The sequence below is a fragment of the Perca fluviatilis genome, chromosome 5 (genome assembly GCF_010015445.1).
Source record: "Perca fluviatilis chromosome 5, GENO_Pfluv_1.0, whole genome shotgun sequence".
Taxonomy (NCBI): domain Eukaryota; kingdom Metazoa; phylum Chordata; class Actinopteri; order Perciformes; family Percidae; genus Perca; species Perca fluviatilis.
In genome coordinates, this window is record NC_053116.1 from 2,190,208 (window position 1) to 2,210,213 (window position 20,006).

Sequence of the window (20,006 nt, forward strand, 5' to 3'; positions counted from 1 at the left end):
CCACCACCCCGACCAACCTCCCTATGCGGATTTTCGGCTTTTTATATTACTCCCTACAATTTCGTTCTGTGGCCACGAAATATGCTTCCCATTGAAATACATTAGTTCACATTTTCGTGTTGTCCACCACGTAAAAAACGACAAAAACGTCTCCGTGAACACGTATCAATAGATTCAAATAACGTCACATTTACACAAACTTCCATGAGACCGGGCTGGATATACTCGTTCTAAACCCTTTTCTCTGGGCCAGTAGGCTCTTCCGTTGTACAGTCTGGAACACTGCATTTACGACCGTGGTTCATTTTCAATATCCTTGCAAAACCTCCAAACGTTCTTCTTTTCTAAAGTACACAGCGCAGCTGGTGTGCGAGATCCTGACAGAGCTCCAGCTCAGTGAGTCTGTGAAGGCGGTGAGGCCGACAGGGAAGGCAGCAAACCCGGCCAGCAGCCGCCGCCTGTCTCGGCAGATTGTGGAGCTTGTGAAGTCCGACACTGACTTACCAAATTTGCAATTAGCCATAAATTTTCATAAAACGGCCCATATTTTAGTTTTACATAGTTGATTTCTCGCATAAAAAAGTCTCAGAAGTGAATTTTGTAATGGAATAACAAAGATCTGCATGACCTAGATTTAGAAGACTAACTGACCTCAGATCAGTTAGTGGCCTATGTAAATTTGGGGGCGTTACAAAGGTTGAGCCAAATGAGGAGGATTTGGGAGGTTGACGTCAACTTCCAGCTTTGTTGAGATTTGCCCGTTTTCAGAGGCAGTTTCAAATTGTGAGATTTGCAGAGGAAAGAGGTGTCAATGGGATTTAGAGGTTCTATGTATGTCCTATTTACCCTCCAAACTGTCGTTATTCAACTATGACAGGGTAAAATCGGTTTTGCATTCTATCACCCCTTTAAATCCACCTGCCACAGTGGCTTTTTACCAACCACTTTTTTTTTTGCCTCATAAAAGGTGAAAAACAGGACTTGCTGTGTCTCTATGATCCTATCCTGTCCTGTTCATGGTAGCCTACTCAGGGACACTGCGCCGTCATCACGTGCTGTAGTAGGGGGGCCCGCCTTGATAATACTGCATAGGGGTCCGGTGTTGGCTCGTTACACCACTGCATATAAGAGATGAGAGGACTGACAAAATCAGGAGTAAACACTGGTGAATGTGGACCATAACACATGAGTTGTTGCAACTTTTTTTGTATAGTTCTTAAAAATAAAAAAAATAAATAAAAAGGAAACTTGTTTTGGGGAGAATAATAATTAGTAATATTAATTAATTACTCTGGGCTGAGATTTTCTAGGAACCTTACCAAAGGCTCAGGATGATGTTGGTGGCTGGTGGATTTAAGACACAAAATAATAATTTATTGAATTAATCAAATATGAACATATCTGTCAGTGGCTTGTTGATCTTTACATTGTTAGTTAATTTCCTATCCTGGGCTGGGACTCACATTCATACGGTTTCATATTGGACTTTAACTTATCATTGCACGTACAATAAAGTATCTGTCCTCAATTTAGGTCATCCTGTAGGTCTCATCTGCGTTTTTTCCTGCATCCACCTTGTGTGATTGTGTGTGTTTGTGTGATTGTGTGTGTTTTTGTGAGTGTGCGCGTCAGTTGCGGGGGAAACGGAGCATCGGGCCCGCCCGCTGCAGACAGCTGACAAGATGAAACAGCAGCAACTTTCAGAGACTTAAGAGTGAAAAATGGTTCCAGCGTACATTGATGTTACAATGTCTACATGTTGGCAGGGCGGTCTAAAAAGTGTTGCACGGTCTTTCGCTGTACGTTTGGTTGGTAAATGTGAGATGTTCGAGTCACACACACGTCTCGTCTTCATAACATAAAAAAGGAAATTAATTTAACCCGTTCTCCCTCCCGCTTGGTCAGTGGCTGCGCGATAGCGAGCCCCGGCTGTCAATCAATGTCTTCCAGTGATGCAGGCCCCTGATTGGACCAGGCCCGTAAGCAACCACGTACCCTGCTTACTGATAGTTACGCATCTGAATCACTCAATTCTCATTGGCTACCCGCCAAAGTGGCAGGTAGATTGACAGTGTTACCCGCCAATTGCAAAATTAACCCGCATTTGGTGGGTGGGCGGGTGTTCATTTTATGCCCTGGGTATGAATAAGAACAAAGGACTCCTGGAAACCCAAACTTTTCTCTCAAATAACTGGCATGTCATTGAACACAATGTTGCTCACCTTCTTCACTGGGACAGGGAGGGGCACAGTTAGGGGGAGACTGGGGTGCTGCTCTTGGAATTGTCCTAACTTTTCCCCCCTATACGGCGCCCCTGCATGTATGAGCCTTGTTAACCTGGATACATCTCTTTTTCATTCATTCAACCGTAATATTGTTCAATGAAAAATGTGAGGTTGCTTGTGCATTTAGTTCATGTGACACTGACCTTTTTCCTTCCATATCTATTTTTTTAATATTTTTCTGAACTATCTGAAATGTGTTACTTATCTATCTATCTATCTATCTATCTATCTATCTATCTATCTATCTATCTATCTATCTATCTATCTATCTATCTATCTATAAAATCTGTGGCAGTTTCCCAGAATTACTGAAAATTGGGCCCACAGAAGAATTCCGTGAAATGAACACAGCCCCTTAAGTTAAGGAAGAGGTTGTGGGTGGGCTTACGTTTCCATGACACGCAGGACAACAACGGGACGGTTGGGTTTTGGAAAAGAAGAACAGGATGTGACAGGATGTGACACGCAGGACACGATGATCCCCGGACTCCTGGGTGAAAGTCCTGTTTTGTTTGATGATAGAAGATCTTAACTTAAGATGGTAACACATCTAGTGATTTTTTTGCTGTGGGTTTCTGTCTCTTCCTTACTGTTCGATTACTGTTGTGTGGCAATAAACTGAATCGGCTTTTCTGTTCCAACTGGCCTGCGGTTCAGCTCTCCTGTGTGGACACGACTGTGGGTGGTGATGGCGCAGTGGATATGACACATGCCTTTGGTGTGGGAGATCAGGGTTCAATTCCCACTGCGATAACTCAACCAATGTGTCCCTGAGCAAGACACTTAACCCCTAGTTGCTCCAGAGGGGTGTGGCCTCTGACATATGTAGCAACTGTAAGTCGCTTTAGAGAAAAGCGTCAGCTAAATAACATGTAATGTAATGTAACTCTGAATTAGGGCTGGGCGTATCGATCTAAATATCGATAGTATCGATACCAAGATGAGTATTAGTATCGATCCAATACCAATACGTCGTGGTGAGATCGATACTTTTGTTGCAGTTTCTCTCCGAGTTCATGCGAGCACAGCGTCTCTCCAAGTCTGTGCGCAGTGTGCAAACAGCGCACCTCTCTCTCTCTCTCTCTCTCTCTCTCTCTCTCTCTCTGCCCCCTCCCCCTCCCTGCTCTGCCGGAGGCGGAGAGCGGAGAGTCAGAACAGTGAGAGAAGCCTGTGATGATGGCAGAAAGAAAGAGAAGCGCTGTGTGGAGTTTATTCACTCCAGCTGATACGGACACTGCCACATGTGATGTGTGCAAAAAGTAATTTGCCACTGTAGTAACACCACCAATTTGCAATACATTGTTATATTTATATTTTGTTATATTCATTTATTGTTTTTTATACCGTTACATTGTTTTATGTTGTTCTAGTTAGTAAATAGGGAGCTCTGGCCATTAGCTGCAGCAACTCCAGTTTGCAAGCACCGATTTTGGTCGTTTTTTTTTCCTATTGACAGTACGCAAAGACATCTAGCGATCAAGATTCAGGTAAAAATCGGCCGGATTTCTCCTTTAAGTGAAATCCTCCAGGAAGTACATAGTACGTAGTACATGGGCAAGTATGTGAACTCCTGAATTCCTTTCATGACGCAGCAAGTTGTCTCTGCAAGTAGAAAAGCAAGTATATCACCAGCCTTGAAAGTCTGGGCTCGGGTATACTGATGCATCACAACATAGAAATATTGTGACACACCGTAGCTCCCTTTGGACCCTGCGTGTACAGGTGGCAGCTTTCAGTGTGACAGCAAAACAAGATAAAAGTTAATCTGTTGCCTCAGTCTGCTGTAGGTCAGGGGAGGGTACTGTGTATTTTTCTGAGACCTAGATTTACATACACTAATACAACGACTGTTTTCTGAATGTCTTTATCCACAGGACTTATATAAATACTATATACATAGTATTGTGTTGACTGATATATGTACTGATTATCTCAGCTCATTATAGGATATCAAAGTGGACAACTTCCATGAACTGTAATAGAAGGTTATTTGCAATTGCAAAGTTTTTACTTATGGAAACATGTTGAAACTCTATCATCTGTGAGCCTTGTTAATCCGGACACAACTCTTCATTCATTCATTAAACTGAAATATTATTCTATGACAAATGAGAATTTGCTATTGAAACATGGCTGTGCCATGAAGACTATGTTAGTCTAAATGAATCCTCTCCTCCCAGTCATATTAATACTCATTTTCCTCTAGGCTCTGGCCGAGGAGGGGGAGTTGCAGCCATCTTTGACTCAAGCCTGTTAGTTAGTCCTATACCTAAACTAAATTATAATTTGTTTGAAAGCCTTGTTCTTACTCTTTCACATCCAACCTCGAAAACATTACATTATATTTGTTGTTGTTGACCGTGCTCCAAATCCGTATTCTGTATTTTTATCTGAATTCTCTGAAATCTTAAATCATACAAAGTAATTATTGTAGGTGATTTAAATATCCATGTGGATGTTGATAACGGCAGCCTTAGTATTGCTTTTATCTCACTACTAGATTCAATTGGTTTCAATCAGAGTGTGCATGAGGCCACTCACTGTTTTAACCACACCCTCGACCTTGTGCGGGCATATGGCATCGAAATCCTATATTATCAGACCATTCTTTATAACTTTTGAATTCTTAATTCCTGACTATACGTCATTAGGTAAAAGTTTCTACACTACATGTCTATCTTATAGTGCTATAGCTAAATGTATGGAAGTAATTGCAATGGCATTTCATTCAGTGCCATGCCTTCATATAACAGATGATTCCATTGTTGTTGATAACATCTTTTCAAATTCCCGTAAAAAGAATGTGATAGCAAACAAAATCTATGGACGGATTCATTTTCAGAAGCACATTTTGTGACTAAGAGCTCCATTGTTGCCAGTCGTGCTGAGTCTTATATTTTTACATAAGGACTCAAAAATCAAAAAATCACTATTTTGATTTGAGGCAGACTCAGGCCGTAAACTAAAGGGTTATTAATTGGGGGGATGATCAAATACTCTAAAGATAAAACAACTGTGATGATAGGATTAATTTTATCAGACTCAAATTGAGTCACTGACAGCTCACAGAAGAGGGAGAAAGAATAGGTCATGAATGTTACGATGTGAGGCAGGCTGTAATGCCTTTCCTCTGAATTCAGACCAGCTTCTGCAAACAAGCAGAATACGTAGATAGGTGTACAGGACAAAGAACAGGGGGATGAAGACAGTTGTTATTGTGATAAACTGACATACTATGTTGTTCATAGTTGTGACCACACAGTGCAGCACGGTGGCTCATTGGTTAGCACTTCTGCCTCACAGCAAGAAGGTTCTGGCTTCAAATCCAGAGCGCTCTGGGCCTTTCTGTGTGGAGTTTGCATGTTTGTGTGGGTTTCCTCTGGGTGCTCTGGTTTCAGCAATCCTCGGCCTTATGCACAAAGATAGAAGCCCAGCAGCGTATCATTTGGAAATTGAGGAATTTGTCTAGTTGTGCAACGACAACTATCTTGTGCTAAATGTGACCAAGACTGAGGAGATGGTGATTGACCCAAAGGCCATAGGCGACACCAGGCCTGTAGTGATCAACAACTTACCCATTATTCAGGTTAGCGTTTACAAGTACTTTGGTGTACGTATCGATAATGCACTCAGCTGGAACGACCACGTGAATACTCTCTGTTACAGACTTCAAAAGATGATGCATTTTCCACGAAGACTTAGAGTGTATGGAGTCTAACAAAAATGTATGTTGTTCTATCATGCAATACTAGAGACTATTCTAAAATACAGTATCACAGCCTGGTATGGTTACCTGACAGTACACTTCAAATCACAGATCGCCGTCAGGTAAAGACAGCTATGAAGATTATGGGGGTCAAAAAACATCTGCCCCCCTAGACAATTTATGAGCAGTCGGTGATCAGACAGGCACAAAAAATTGTTTCCGATCCAACCCACATACTTCACACATAATCTCAGCTTTTACCCGCTGGTAGAAGATTCAGGGTTCCTAAATGCAGGATAAACCGACATAAACACTAATTTGTGCCTATGTCCATTAAGCTTGTCAACACTAACATGTATGCTGGCTGGGTTGTGCACTATGTCATAGTGTAAAAAGTAGGTTATTGGGGTTATGCAATATGTTAGTGGTGCAAAACATGGGCTGTTGGATTGTTCAATATGCCCTTGTGTACGGCATAGGTTATGTGGAAATGTGTCATTTGTGCAATATGTGGGCTATTGGGGTTGGGCAAAATGTTAGTTGTACAATATCTCATTGTGCAAGGGCTGTGCCACACTTATTGCGGAGAATGCAGCCAACAGGGTTGTTGAATTAAAAACTGCCACTGAAAGGAGTTCTTGTGCTTACTATATGTACCTGTCTAATGTACAGTATATGAGAGCATGTTTTGTGTTGCATGAGAGTATGTCTTGAGAGATGCTTATTTTCTGTATTTTATATAACAAATTTCCCTTCAGGGACAATGAAATATATCTTATCCTATCTTATCTTATCTCCTGTAAGGTTAATTATTGTTCCAATAAAGTAAAAGTAACATTTGATACTAAGTGTTAAGTAAGGTAATGTTCATAGTTTTTAAAAAGTAATAAAAACAGTAAATATTACACTCTGAGTACACACTGAGTAACTTGCCCAACACTGAACATGAACAAACTGAGATTGATCTGATGATAAGGACTTAAACCAGCTTAGTGCAGTTCTTTTAATGCCAGTTAAATCTTTCAGTCTCTATGTTAATGTAATAGGATGTGATGGTCAAGGTCACATGCAGCATTAAGATCTAATGAGACAAGTACGGAGACAAGTCCTTTGTCTGAAGAAGTTGCTCTGTGCTCTAAAGTTGTCTAAGACCTCTGGATCAAAAGTCTTTTTAAGCAGAGGTTTTATCACAGCTACTTGAAATGCAGTGCTCGCTGCTAGTCATTTTGGTGCCCTAAGCACTTCATGGTGCCCCCCCAAAACTTTGTTTTTGCAACTTTTTATTACCAAACATATAACTCAATACCAATAACACAATAACAGCAGCACAATGTAACACCTAAGAACAGTAAAACTACAAAGGAAAATCAACTTGCATACTTGTGTAAACACAGTACACAGAACAGCCAAACCATACATACACACAAGTATTGGGATGTGCAAAATCTTTGTAGAAATTACATAATCATCCATAAATACAAACTTAAAAGCAGAAGCTTCTTCAATAAAGCAAAGATTTAGAAGCAGAAAAGTCACACAATTTTACTTTACTTTGTTAACACACTATGTAGAACAGCTAAAACACATTCAAGTATTGAGAAGTCCATAATATTATCAAAATAAACCAAAGATTTTCCAAAATCAATCAAATCAAATAAGAAAAGCAGAAGTGCTTCAGATAACTCAAAACCAAAAACACAATATCACCGTCACAGTATAATACTTAAGAACAATAAAAAGAGAAAGTAAAATCTTCACAGCTTTGCTGACTTTGTAAACATATTATGTAGAATAGCCAACACACATTACACATTTGAAAGTGCAAACTGAGTTTACAGACCTGCTGGCCGGCTTGGGTTGATGTGGGCCTGAACTGCTTGTAGATGGTTGCTCGTTGTCTGTATCTTCCTCTTGGCCACGTGCTCCTCCTCATACGTATATCAGCATTGGCCCTGCATTCATTTAGAAATATGAAGAAAAAGATTTTAGTATAGAAAGAGACAAAATATTCAAACAAAGAATCTTATACCGAAAAAAATTATAAACATTTTAAACTGAAAGCATACAGCCAATGAGAACAGTAATGAGGACAATTAGTTACACTACACTCAGCATGGCAACAACACCTGACAAATCTATATTACTCAACCAAGCTGAAGAGAAGATCATCAACCTCAAAAATGAAATCCAAAAACTAACCGACGAGCTGCAGCATAAAGAGGCTCTCCTGTTTAACTTCATGGACGTAGCTGGCGGCAGGGCTGGACTGGGACAAAAAATTGGCCCTGGCATTTTTGGCCCAGGCGGCCCACACCCACCGATTGGTCAGACACATTCCCTGCAGACAGTCCTCTTAAAATATGCGTGCATGCTATGATATGAGTTGCCTAGTATTCTGTGTTCATGTGATCGTTTTGGATCCTTCAAGAGGGGTCTCAAGACTTATCTGTTGATCTTACACTTAAATAATTCATTCATTCTTAGAGTTATGATTTGTATATTTATAGTATTTTTATTATTGATATTTGATATAGTATTGCCATTATTACTATTTTGCTTAATAGTGGCAACTTTAAAAACAGTTTACTGATAATTTTAACTATTGAGATTCATATTTTGTTGCTTTAGACACAAGTGTCTGCTAAATACTATAACAATAACTATAACCCTTCCCAAAAGCTACAATAAAGCCGAGAGTAGTATATGCCCTGGAAAAGGCCAACACAACCAACACAAGAGAAGCTAATTAAGCCATTCAAGGAACACTGATGCTTGTATCAATATGAAGGTAAATATGGTGCAAAACGTGAGAGCTTGTAGAAAACAATGTGAGAACTTGCAGAACAAAAAATCTGAACTTGTTTGTTAAAATTTGCACTTGTAAAATTAAAATTTGCACTTGTAAAAAATATTCACACATTTGATCAGAATTTGTAGTCACAAAAAGAAAAAAAACACGAGAGCTTGTAAAAAAAATCTGAACTTGTAAATTGAAATTTGCACTTGTAGAAAAAATATTCACAAATGTGTAGATTGATATTTGCATGAACACAATGACAGCTGCAAACTTGTAATGCAACATTTTACTCGTGTACTTTTTGTTTTACTCAGGTTAATTTTCCATCACAACCACAACTCAGTGATTACAACCTCTCGAATCTGTCACTGTATGCGCTCTCTCGCATCACAAAGAGGCGAATCCGCACCTCGACTTTGCAACACTTGTTGTGATACATTTGGTGCAAAACTAATCTGTACCTGTGGATTTAGGCTGTGGAGCTCTGAGCCAACAGGACGGGGAAAGCAGGGTTTCTATCGCCAGATGAGGGACAACTCTGTCCGGCTTATTTAGCTATGTAGCATGGAAGCTTGGTGGAATAGCAAGCTAGCGTTAGCTAACTAACCAACCAGCCTGCTTCTAAATAAATACCTTTTAATTATCTTAACACTTTTTAACAGTCAGACTGAAACACTGGCGGTGAGCTCCAGGTCCTGCCGGCGCGGACCGTACCGGTCAGGCCGTAACAACATTGCTATTATCACCAGAAAGCTCAGCGCTGCGTACCGACCGCAACCGTCGGAGCTCCAGCGGGACACGGAGAGCCCCACACCCGGTAGCAGTGTTGGAATATTTGGAGAATAAAGGTCAGGATATTACAGGGAAAATAAACTCAGAATATATTGAATTTTTTTATGTATTTGCAACACTGTCATATAAATCTACACATTTGTGAATATTTTTTCTGCGACTTCACATTCAGAATACAGGTGTGTGAATATTTTTTCTACAAGTGCAAATTTCAATTTACAAGTTCAGATTTTTTTTACAAGCTCTCGTGTTTTTTTTTGTTTTTGTGACTTCAAATTCAGATCACATGTGTGTGAATATTTTTTACAAGTGCACATTTTAGTTTTACAAGTGCAAATTTTAATTTTGCAAGTGCAAATTTTAACATACAAGTTCAGATTTTTTGTTCTGCAAGTTCTCACATTGTATTCTACAAGCTCTCACGTTTTGCACCATATTTACCTTCATATATCAACACTGATTTTATAGATCACAGACTTTTCAGCTACCCAACCGGCTAACCGCTAGCATTTTCAATGACAGCCACTATCTTTAATGTTACAGCCAAACCGCTTGTTATCGTTATGACGTGAGACACAAACACACACACACACACACACACACACACACACACACACACACACACACACACACACACACACACACAGCCTCCCTCCCTTCCTGAGAGTCGCTGTTAATTTGCCTACTCCTTACCACATCGTCATCTACTCTCTCTTACGTCTTTTCCTCACTCGCTTCCATGATCCTGTCATGGTCACTCTCCTCCTCCTCGTCTTCATCCCTGTCTTTCTGCTTCTCTGTATAGCCAGCCACCTCTCCTCCTCCTCGGCTTCAGGTAATGCTGATGTTGAAGCAGCTACTACATCCCCAAACATGTCCGAAATGTTGGCACATTTTGAGGAATCCGCCTGTAGATTCTTAATCTTTTTCTCCTGTAATTTCTCTGCACCTCCCTTGCGCTTTGGTGGTCGTTTGTCCATTTTAACGTGAATGCTAAACTTCCAGCATCACTATTACAGCTCGTGTCTCAGGGCCGGGAGGCGTGGCAATAGTGGGATTCGTAAATTTGCGGCCCGGAGTGGGGAAGGGGGTTCCTGGATTTGATTGGGTCAGGCCAGTGCCAGTAAAGAAAATTAACCAATGGGCCGCTGTGAGTTCTTTATGGGCCGGCTCGGCCCAAAAATAAAAAAGGCCTATTTATATCGGCGATTCAGCCCAAAAGTGCGTCGGCCCACCGGGAAAATGCCCTGGCTGCCGGGCAATTCAAGCGGCTGGCGTCTCTCACAGCAGCGCTGCAGGACACGGTCCACTGGGATTCCTCCACCTGTCCTCAGCTGGCCTGCTGTACACCGCAGTCGTCGTGGTCTATAGTGCAGACTCGTGGTCATCCGAAGCAAACAGTGGGTGCGATCAGGGCATCACCACCTAGCCTGCACCTCTCGAACCAATTTGCACTACTGGCTACTGATGATCCTCTGACTCCGGCTCCTCCACTGGCCTCGATTCACTAGCTGGCCGACGACACCCCACCTCAGGCTCCCTTCCAGGTTTCAGCTCCCCTGTAGGTTCCTCCAGTTGGATGGGCCAATGGCAGGTGACCACCTGGCTCTGGCTCCCACCGTGGCTGACAATCAGACGGATGCCTTGATTGACCTCCAACAGAAGGGGTTTCCTCTGCTCGCCGGCAGCTCATAAGGGATGCTGCCAGAAGATCCAGTGGTGTCCCTCGTCCCGAGTGTGCTGCTGGACATCCTCCAGAAAGTCCCCAGCCCCGTTCTTCACCACTACAACCCTCTGTTCGGTCCACCCACGGGGCTGTCAGCACCCAGTCTTCATCCCCTCATCCACTTTTCCCCCCTACAACGTTGATCGTCGGTGATTCCATTATCAGGAGTGTACGTTTCTTCAATGCAGCACAACGTCTCCCCGGGGCCATGGTCACTGTCATCTGGGATAAACTACGGGATCTATTACCTTAACTCCCGACTTCCATAAAAAGGATCATTGTCCACGTAGGAACCAACAATACAGTCCGCCAACTGCCGGAGCTGACCAACTTTTTAAGCTTCTAAAACGATGTGGCAGATTCCCACACTGGGCCGTGGTTCCACTCGCTTCAGCAGAGTCTTTAGCCTTCACAACTGGCTGCAGTCTGCATGTGGGGCACACAATGTTGGTTTCGTTGACAATTTTAATCTTTTTTGGGATCGATATTCTCTCTTTATGAGAGACGGGATTCATCTTAACAGGCTGGGCTCACAGGTGCTAGCCGCTAACGTCCAGCGTGTTGTGCAGTCCTCACCACACGATTGACTATTCACACAACACACACACCCTGGAATCCCTTTCTCCTTCTATGGCATCACCTCAGGACACTGTTTGCAGCACTAGCCCCCCCTACTGTCTTCCCTTGCCATTAACACCCTTGCGGGTGAAATTGGTTACTTCCCCCTTTTTCTCAAGGCCTTGGAAACAGTGTTAACCCCTCGTACTGCCAGTCACTGGCAACAACACAGCCTCTTCTCTTTTCTCCTATACAGACTATTTTAACTGTGAGGTCCTCACTCCCTGGGAAGTGTACCAGCAGATCAGTGTCCAGGTATCTGTGCCCACTGGCCCGGGCTTCTGCTGTGCCTAGCAGTCAGTCCGTGCCTCTCAGGATGGCGCTGATAAATGCTCGTTCCATCACCATTAAGTCTTTTATTCTGAATGATTTATTCATTGAAAAAGTCCTTTTGTTAATTCATCCCCATGGTTAATTGACTCCACTTGCTCTTTTTCACGTTTATGTCGGAGGGCTGAAGGAGAGTCGAAAACCACCAAACTTCAGGTGCACCGGATCCATCACAAAGAGCTATTATTTGAATATAATAACATGGTTAAGGAGGCGAGGACATCGTACTTTACTAACCTTATTGCTTCTAGCAAGCGTAATCCCAAAATCCTTTTTGACACCGTTAACAATCTTGTAAATCCCTCTCCTCCTGAAGTGCCAGTCTTTTCGAACAATGACTGCCGTGACTTTCTCTTGTTCTTTGAAAATAAGATCAGAGATGTCAAGAATAGCATCATCCCCACTGCTACGGTATGTTCTTTTCAGTTCACTCAGCCGTTAACTTTGAACTGTTTTGCTCCTATTTCTCTGTTCTCACAACTCACTGACTTGGTGAACAGTATGAAGCCTTCCTCGAGCCCGGTAGATGTTATACCTACTTCCCTTCTTAAAAATGTCCTCGGGTCTGTAAGTACTTGCTTACTTTCTATAATCAACTGCTCTCTGCAAACCGGCTGTGTCCCATTGTATTTTAAACATGCAGTGGTTCAGCCACTTTTAAAGAAAACAAATCTGGATCCCTCAATTCCCGCAAACTATAGGCCAATCTCCAAGATGCCTTTTATTTCAAAAATTTTAGAAAAAGTTGTAGCTAATCAGCTCTCTGCTGTTTTAGCCACTCACAACATACTAGACACATTTCAATCGGGCTTCCGTCAGAAACACTCTACAGAAACCACTCTTCTTAGAGTATCCAATGATCTAATGATGTCTTCTGATGCGGGTAAATGTTCTGTTCTGTTACTGTTGGACCTTAGCGCAGCATTCGATACTGTGGATCACACCATTTTGCTTGACAGACTTAAGCACTGGGTTGGGATCTCTGGGAGCGCCAGGGACTGGTTCACCTCCTATCTTTCAGATAGAACCTATTCAGTGTCACTGGGCCCCTATTCCTCTGAAAACGTGTCTCTTTCCTGTGGGGTGCCATAGGGCTCTGTGTTAGGTCCAATTATATTTACATTGTATATGCTTCCCCTAGGCCACATAATTAGGCAATTTGGAGATATATGTTATCATTTCTACGCTGATGACATCCAGCTGTATGTCTTTTTTAAGCCGGAGGAAACTAACAAAGTGTCAGCACTGCTCAATTGTTTGTCCTCCATTAAGGATTGGTTGGCAAACAATTTCTTGCAGCTTAATTAAGATAAGACCGAAGTCGTTATTGTTGCTCCAAAGTTGTTAATCTTTTGGGGTCCCTTTCTTCAGTGGTACAGTCCAATCTGTTGACCAGGTCCAACAGAATGTCACACATCACTCCTGTGTTATCCATGTTACATTGGCTTCCAATAAAGTTCAGGATCCAATTTAAGGTTCTAGTTCTTACATATAAAGCATTGCATGGACAGGCGCCTGTTTATATCTCTGACCTGCTCCAGACGTATATCACTAACAGGTCACTCAGGTCTTCTAACCAGGGACTATTGGTGGTCCCACGTACTCGTTTAAAGACTGAAGGTGATCGTTCCTTTGAAGTGGTAGCTCCGACCTTGTGGAATGCTCTTCCTTTTAACTTATGTTCTGCAGTCTCGGTTGATGCTTTTAGAAAGCAACTGAAAACATACTTGTTTCAACTGGCTTTTGTCTAATGTTTGTAATTTGGGGTTTTATTCTTTTAATCCTCATTCGAACTGCATTTGTTGTTGCTTGTTTATTTTCTATTTTGGATTCTATTGTATTTTAATCAAATGTTTTTTGTGTGAAGCACTTTGTGACTCTGTCTGTGAAAGGTGCTATATCAAATAAATTACTTACTTACTATTCTGTCCCACTGCACAACCACACCTCACCTAATTTGTGTGTGAGACTGTAGCCTACATTCTGCTGAATTCTACTGAATCACAATCCTAAAGATGGTCGTGGGTTTATTATGCATTGCAAACGCCAAAATATGCGTTCTCAAATGACACTATGCTAGGTAAACATGGCTAAATGCCTGGCTAAAGACTATTAATCGCACGCTACACGGCAATGATGGCCTGAAGCAAGAGGAATTGTTAGCCTACCTTGTGCACTGACTGCTAACTGTTACTGAGAAAGTATTGACCACCGTCACGTCAAAATAAACCATTAACTACTGCTCCATATCTAAAGTAATGTAACAGCTAGCTGGCATCAGTTACTTGTAAAATGCATAGACAGTAAAATCTCAATTTAGCTTGCACCTAAGTTATAACATATTTGAGTTTGCTAACATTAGCAATAACATCTGCTAGTTTGAAGTGTATGCAGGCTAACCATTACATTAGCAGCAAATTTCCTGTATTTAAGAATGATTAAACATCATAGACAGTATATAAAATAAAAAAACCAAAAGATCCCGTTGCTCTGGACGGAGACCAGTGAAGGCTATTAGAAGCACTTTTCTGGTGAGCACTGAGTCAATCATTCCCAAGCTTGCAGAGATGGAGAGCGAAGGTATATGTAAGGAGATAACATGGGCACAGGCTAATTATTGCCAACTAAAATGCTAGTTAACATTAGTAATTAAACTTAAACACCTTATGTAAGTCCAAACTGCCTGCAAGCTTCTCCTGTACTATATGGTAATTCCTCACTTGTTTATTATCTGAAGAGTTAGGAAACGGTTCACATTTGAGTTTTAACATTAGAAGGAAACTGACTCGCTTAGCTGGACAAAAACATAATCTGTTATTGGACTTTTAATCTAGTAAATAACACAAAATGAAATACAGAAAACATTTGAATACTATGACATCTTTTCCATTTTAAGTTTACTGAATATTGTCTGTCAGCTCTGTCCAAAGGTAACAACATCCACCTACCAGACATGAGTGGTGACAATCTTATCTTCAATAATGTCCAAATGGAAAATAAAATCCAAATGTCAGAACTTTCTGTGATACAAGAGGAGTTTCTGGTGTGTTGGGTTCGTTATTCATCTGATTACCTTCATTATATAATCAATAAGCATTCAAAAATAAAGACATATTGTCACAAACATTGTCTGGTCCTGACTGATTGAATCTGTTTTTTTCTAAAGGGGCAAATAATAATATATTTGTGAATTATATTTTATTCCTTTCTTAAATAATTACAATAAAACAAAGCTAAGATACTAATCCAAAATACAAATAAAGACATTGATGAATAGGTTAGGTAATAAGATAATGAAGTTTATTTGAAAGTCTTGTGTTTCTTCTCACATGAATTTACGCTTACGGGATAATAAAGTAAATTTAGACTTTTTAAGGAATGTATGAGAGAAAAACAAAATCCCCAAAACAAGTGTAACTTCATGTAGGTCTGTATCGAGGTATCGTGACACACTGTGGAACTTAAAGTACCTGAAACTACAGTGCAGAAATACTACTTCTAGTTATAAGAGACAAATTATGAAAATATTACTTGTAAAAAGGTACAAAAGTATCAGCATCAAAATACATGTTGGAGCCATAATGTAACTTTGTTTTGTTTATATTGCAGGTTGGTGTCATTAATGGATATGCAGTTTTGTGTGTGACCACTGGGTGAAGCATTGACACAGGAAATGCTTATACACTGCAAACCCGAATAAGTTACCAGAACTCAAAAAAGTGAGGCAATCGATTGCCTAATTGTTTTTTAAGTTGATTAACTTAAAAGTCAAAATTTTCCAGAATTTAAAAGGTTGGATGAATTGCTACTTGTACCTTTTGATAACAGTTAAATTAAAAGTGCTCATTTAGCTCAACTCAAATATTTGCAGTTATTATGACTTACAGTTTTGAGTTTTCAAACCACAGGAATAAGTTCACAGAACTTTAAAAAATAAGTACACAACCACACCATTTTATGTTAACCAAACTCAATGTTTATTAGTTTGTGTTGTCATTGTTTTAAGTACACATCAGTCAAATATGTTGAGTTTGTTTACTTAAAGGGGTGATAGAATGATTATATAGGGTATTTTACACTGTTCCTTATGGTCTCCTAATGGGGTATGTAACATTGGTTGGGCTAAAAATTGCCTGAATGCTATTTTATTAGGCCCTTAACTACCCTGTGAATATGGCTCTATTTGGAACAAGAGCTTTTCTTCCAAATATGGTATGCTCATGAATATTCAGAATGAGCTACGCGCTGATTGGTTTGAGCAAACTACATAGAAACACATGGGAGACTCGACAGCAGGTCTCACTGCAAAGTTATACATTGTTTGTCGGGCTATTTCATTACTAAATTCACTCTGAGACTTTTTTAAGCAAGAAATCAACTATATAAAGCTCAAATATGGGCCGTTTTACGAAAATTGATGGCTTATTGCAAATTTGGTAAGACTGTGTGTCGGAGTTCAGCTGCTGGTGCTGCCTGTGTTGCTGCCTTGCTGCCCGGTCTGCCTTCCTCCACAGACCCCGGCCTGCTGTGAGGTAGCTGGAGCTCTGTCACGGCTGGCAGCCCACAGCACTCCATACCGTCGTGACACAGCTTATGCGGGACCACGGTTGTAACGTTAGGTGAAGCCGGGTAACTGAAATAAATCCAGGGCACGTTGATCTTGATTCGTAGTATAGGCCTCAGGTGACACGAGGACTCAGGAACAGGTGAAACACATCAGGGTGGGGCAGACAATTACAAAGGCGGGAAAACATAAGGCAGGAAGTAAAACAAGACAAGATAAGGGAGAAAAACAAACTACAAAATAAAACAGGAACATACACAACCATAACAATTACACTAGGCATTCTTCATTGTTTTGGGCCCCCTTCAAAACAGATACTTTATTTGGTGAATAAACAAGATTACTTTAAACTGCCACATGATTATTATGCTAACTTATTTATTCAGTGTATGTGAATGCATCATAACCGTAATTTAGGCTATATTTAACTATTCAAATGCAAATTGTTCATTTATTTAAGCTAAATGACCTAAAATATAGTACTAGCCTACCTAATGAGGTGAAGTCCTCAATGATGTTATATAAGTCCTGGGAGGTTGGAAATCCATTCTCAATTGACAGCAGGGCAAAGGCGGCCAGTTTTTTCCCCCTCATGGTCGATCTCAGGTATGTTTTCACATGTTTAACAAAGAAGAAGTCCTCTGGAACACTTTGTTATTGGTAATGTGTCCACGTTAGGAAAAGCATCCTTTAGGCCAAGCTCTCTGAGTTTCTGATACGTATATGTCCATGACTGGCTTTGGTAAATTTCTCCTACACATTTTTGCACGCGTCCTTACGTCTTGGCAATTCCTGTGAAAAACAGTCGCATATGACAATAAGTGTCTCACTGAACGGTACTTTCTTCACTCGACTTCGTTGGCTATCTGCCTTGTATTCATCAGTTGCTGTAAGAGTTTTGGCCACTGTTTCATAGGCGTCAAAATCGTTCCTGGCCTTTTCTATAAACTATAATAACATAAATTTGAGTCTATTCTTTTATTTTTATTTTCCAAAAGATGACAGACTGAGGTTAAGTGGGTGTGTGGGCGGGACATTGATCCACCACTCGATCACTACTACGCAGACTCTGGCTCCAAAATGTCCACAATATGGCAGCGCCCGTATCCGTAAGATTTTGGCTTCAATTTGCACAGTGGGAAGAAGTGGAGAGGATAGTTTTTTGGCTTCATGTGCCACTGAGCAACTCTTATAGGAATGAACAGGGGTCCATATCTAACGATGTATCCAGTTCTCTTTATACATTGATGGTCAGAATGCGAATGTCTGTATCAGTTAGATCGGACATTAAAGGAATATTTCACCGCTGGAAAGCTGAATATATCTTTAAATTGGGTCACTTATGTAGTAGAAATGTGAAATTTTTTTTTAAATTGGTGCCTTCTAGTCCGAGAAAAGCCAGAAAATGTGTTTTGGTCTTATATGGATGAAAAACACCAAATCCCAGAATGCACCTGCTTCGTTGCTTTGAGTCCACTCCCAAGCCACACCTACCGCTTCACAGACAGACCGATGCATTCAACTCAACTCAAGCGTGTTTTATTGCAACCATATACATGAAACAACATTTCATCGTGACTCAACGACATTATATAAAAACGACATACGAAACAGGCTACATTTAGTACACACACTTTATAGGCTCCGTAAAGTGCAGCTAACACATACTAGCATTAGCGCTTGGTGGGCTGTAAACACCGAGCATAAACACAGCCGTGAATTAGCGTGCAATGTAGAATGGTCGGCATTTAACGGTCACAAACTCCACCAGCAGTTAGCAGTTAAATGGATACAAATCACCACATTTCTGCGCCACTCGGTGTTAACACAGCCCACCTCTTTTACCTGGCGACAGAGCATCTCTAGCTCAGAGGGCTAGCAGGCCTGGTAGCTGGACAGTCCGGTACACTATTCAGGCAGGTTTCCACAACAACAAAAACACAGCAGTCTCTCAACTCACGTTGGGAGTTTCGTTGAAGTTGGATGTAGTCCAGTTTGTGGTCTAAATGAGCGGACACTCCACCAGCAGTTAGCAGTAGCTAATTGGATTTTATTTCTACACCAGTCCGTTTAACACAGCCCATCTCCACGGGCCGGCGAGAGCAGCCTGGTAGCTGGATAGTCCCGGTGCCGGTACACTGTTGTTCAGGCATGTTTCCACAACAACAAAAACACAGCAGTCTCTGAACTCGCGTTGGGAGTTTCGTTGAAGGAGGATGTAGTCCAGCTTGTTGTTTAATGAGCAGACACTTGCAAGCAGGATGGATGGGACAGGTGGACAGCTAGCGTTAGCTTTCCATCTAGCTGATGAGGATGTCCACTAACCGGCTATCGGCATTGAGCGACACCGCTGGTCTCCGTGCAGGCGAAGCTCACGTAGTGTGCCGAGTATTGCGTCTGTAATAACGTTTCCTCCATATTCTCAGATCTGTACCGATGTATCCCGGTGGTACACACGTCCGGTAGTTTGAATGCACATAATTGTTGTAAATGTTTTCTGCTGAAAACCGAGAGCCTGTTTAGCGAAGATTCAAGATGGCTGACAGTCGTTTTCATTCGGAATACCTCGGCCAGACTCGGCAGTCCAACCCCCTGTGGGCATGTTGAAAACATACGGAAGTAGATCCTACTACTGGCTGTAGTCCTTGCCTCTGGCCCAAAAATCTTCCGATGACGCAAAAATCGTCATTTTACGTCATCGGAAGATTTTTTCCAGGCCCCAAATGCAGAGATCTCTCGTCTCAGGGGGACATGAGGGAGGGAGGCACGGTCATTCAGAAATACTATCGGGTTTCTACTGATACAAAGCTGAATGCTAAATCGGTGAAGTATCCCTTTAAGCGGTCTTTACGCTGCCAGCTCCCAAGTACAAAATAGTCCACAGAATTCAGAACGAGCGAGTGGGGATGTTAATATGTACGCTTGTCATAATTTAGGGCGTGGCAGGCCAGGGCGGGTCACTTCGGCTACTAGCCAAAAAGCTAAAAGAAGGATTATAGAGAGAGGAAAACTTTCAACAGCTGGAAGTATTGTCATTATATAAAAGCTTTGATAATCCAACATGTCACTGTGAGCAGAGCGAACTCAATAGGCCTGTGTACATCCTGAATGCAGAATGTTTGCAGTTAAGCAGTTTGGCTGATTGTTGACTCCTCCTGTAAGGTTAATTATTGTTCCAATAAAGCAGA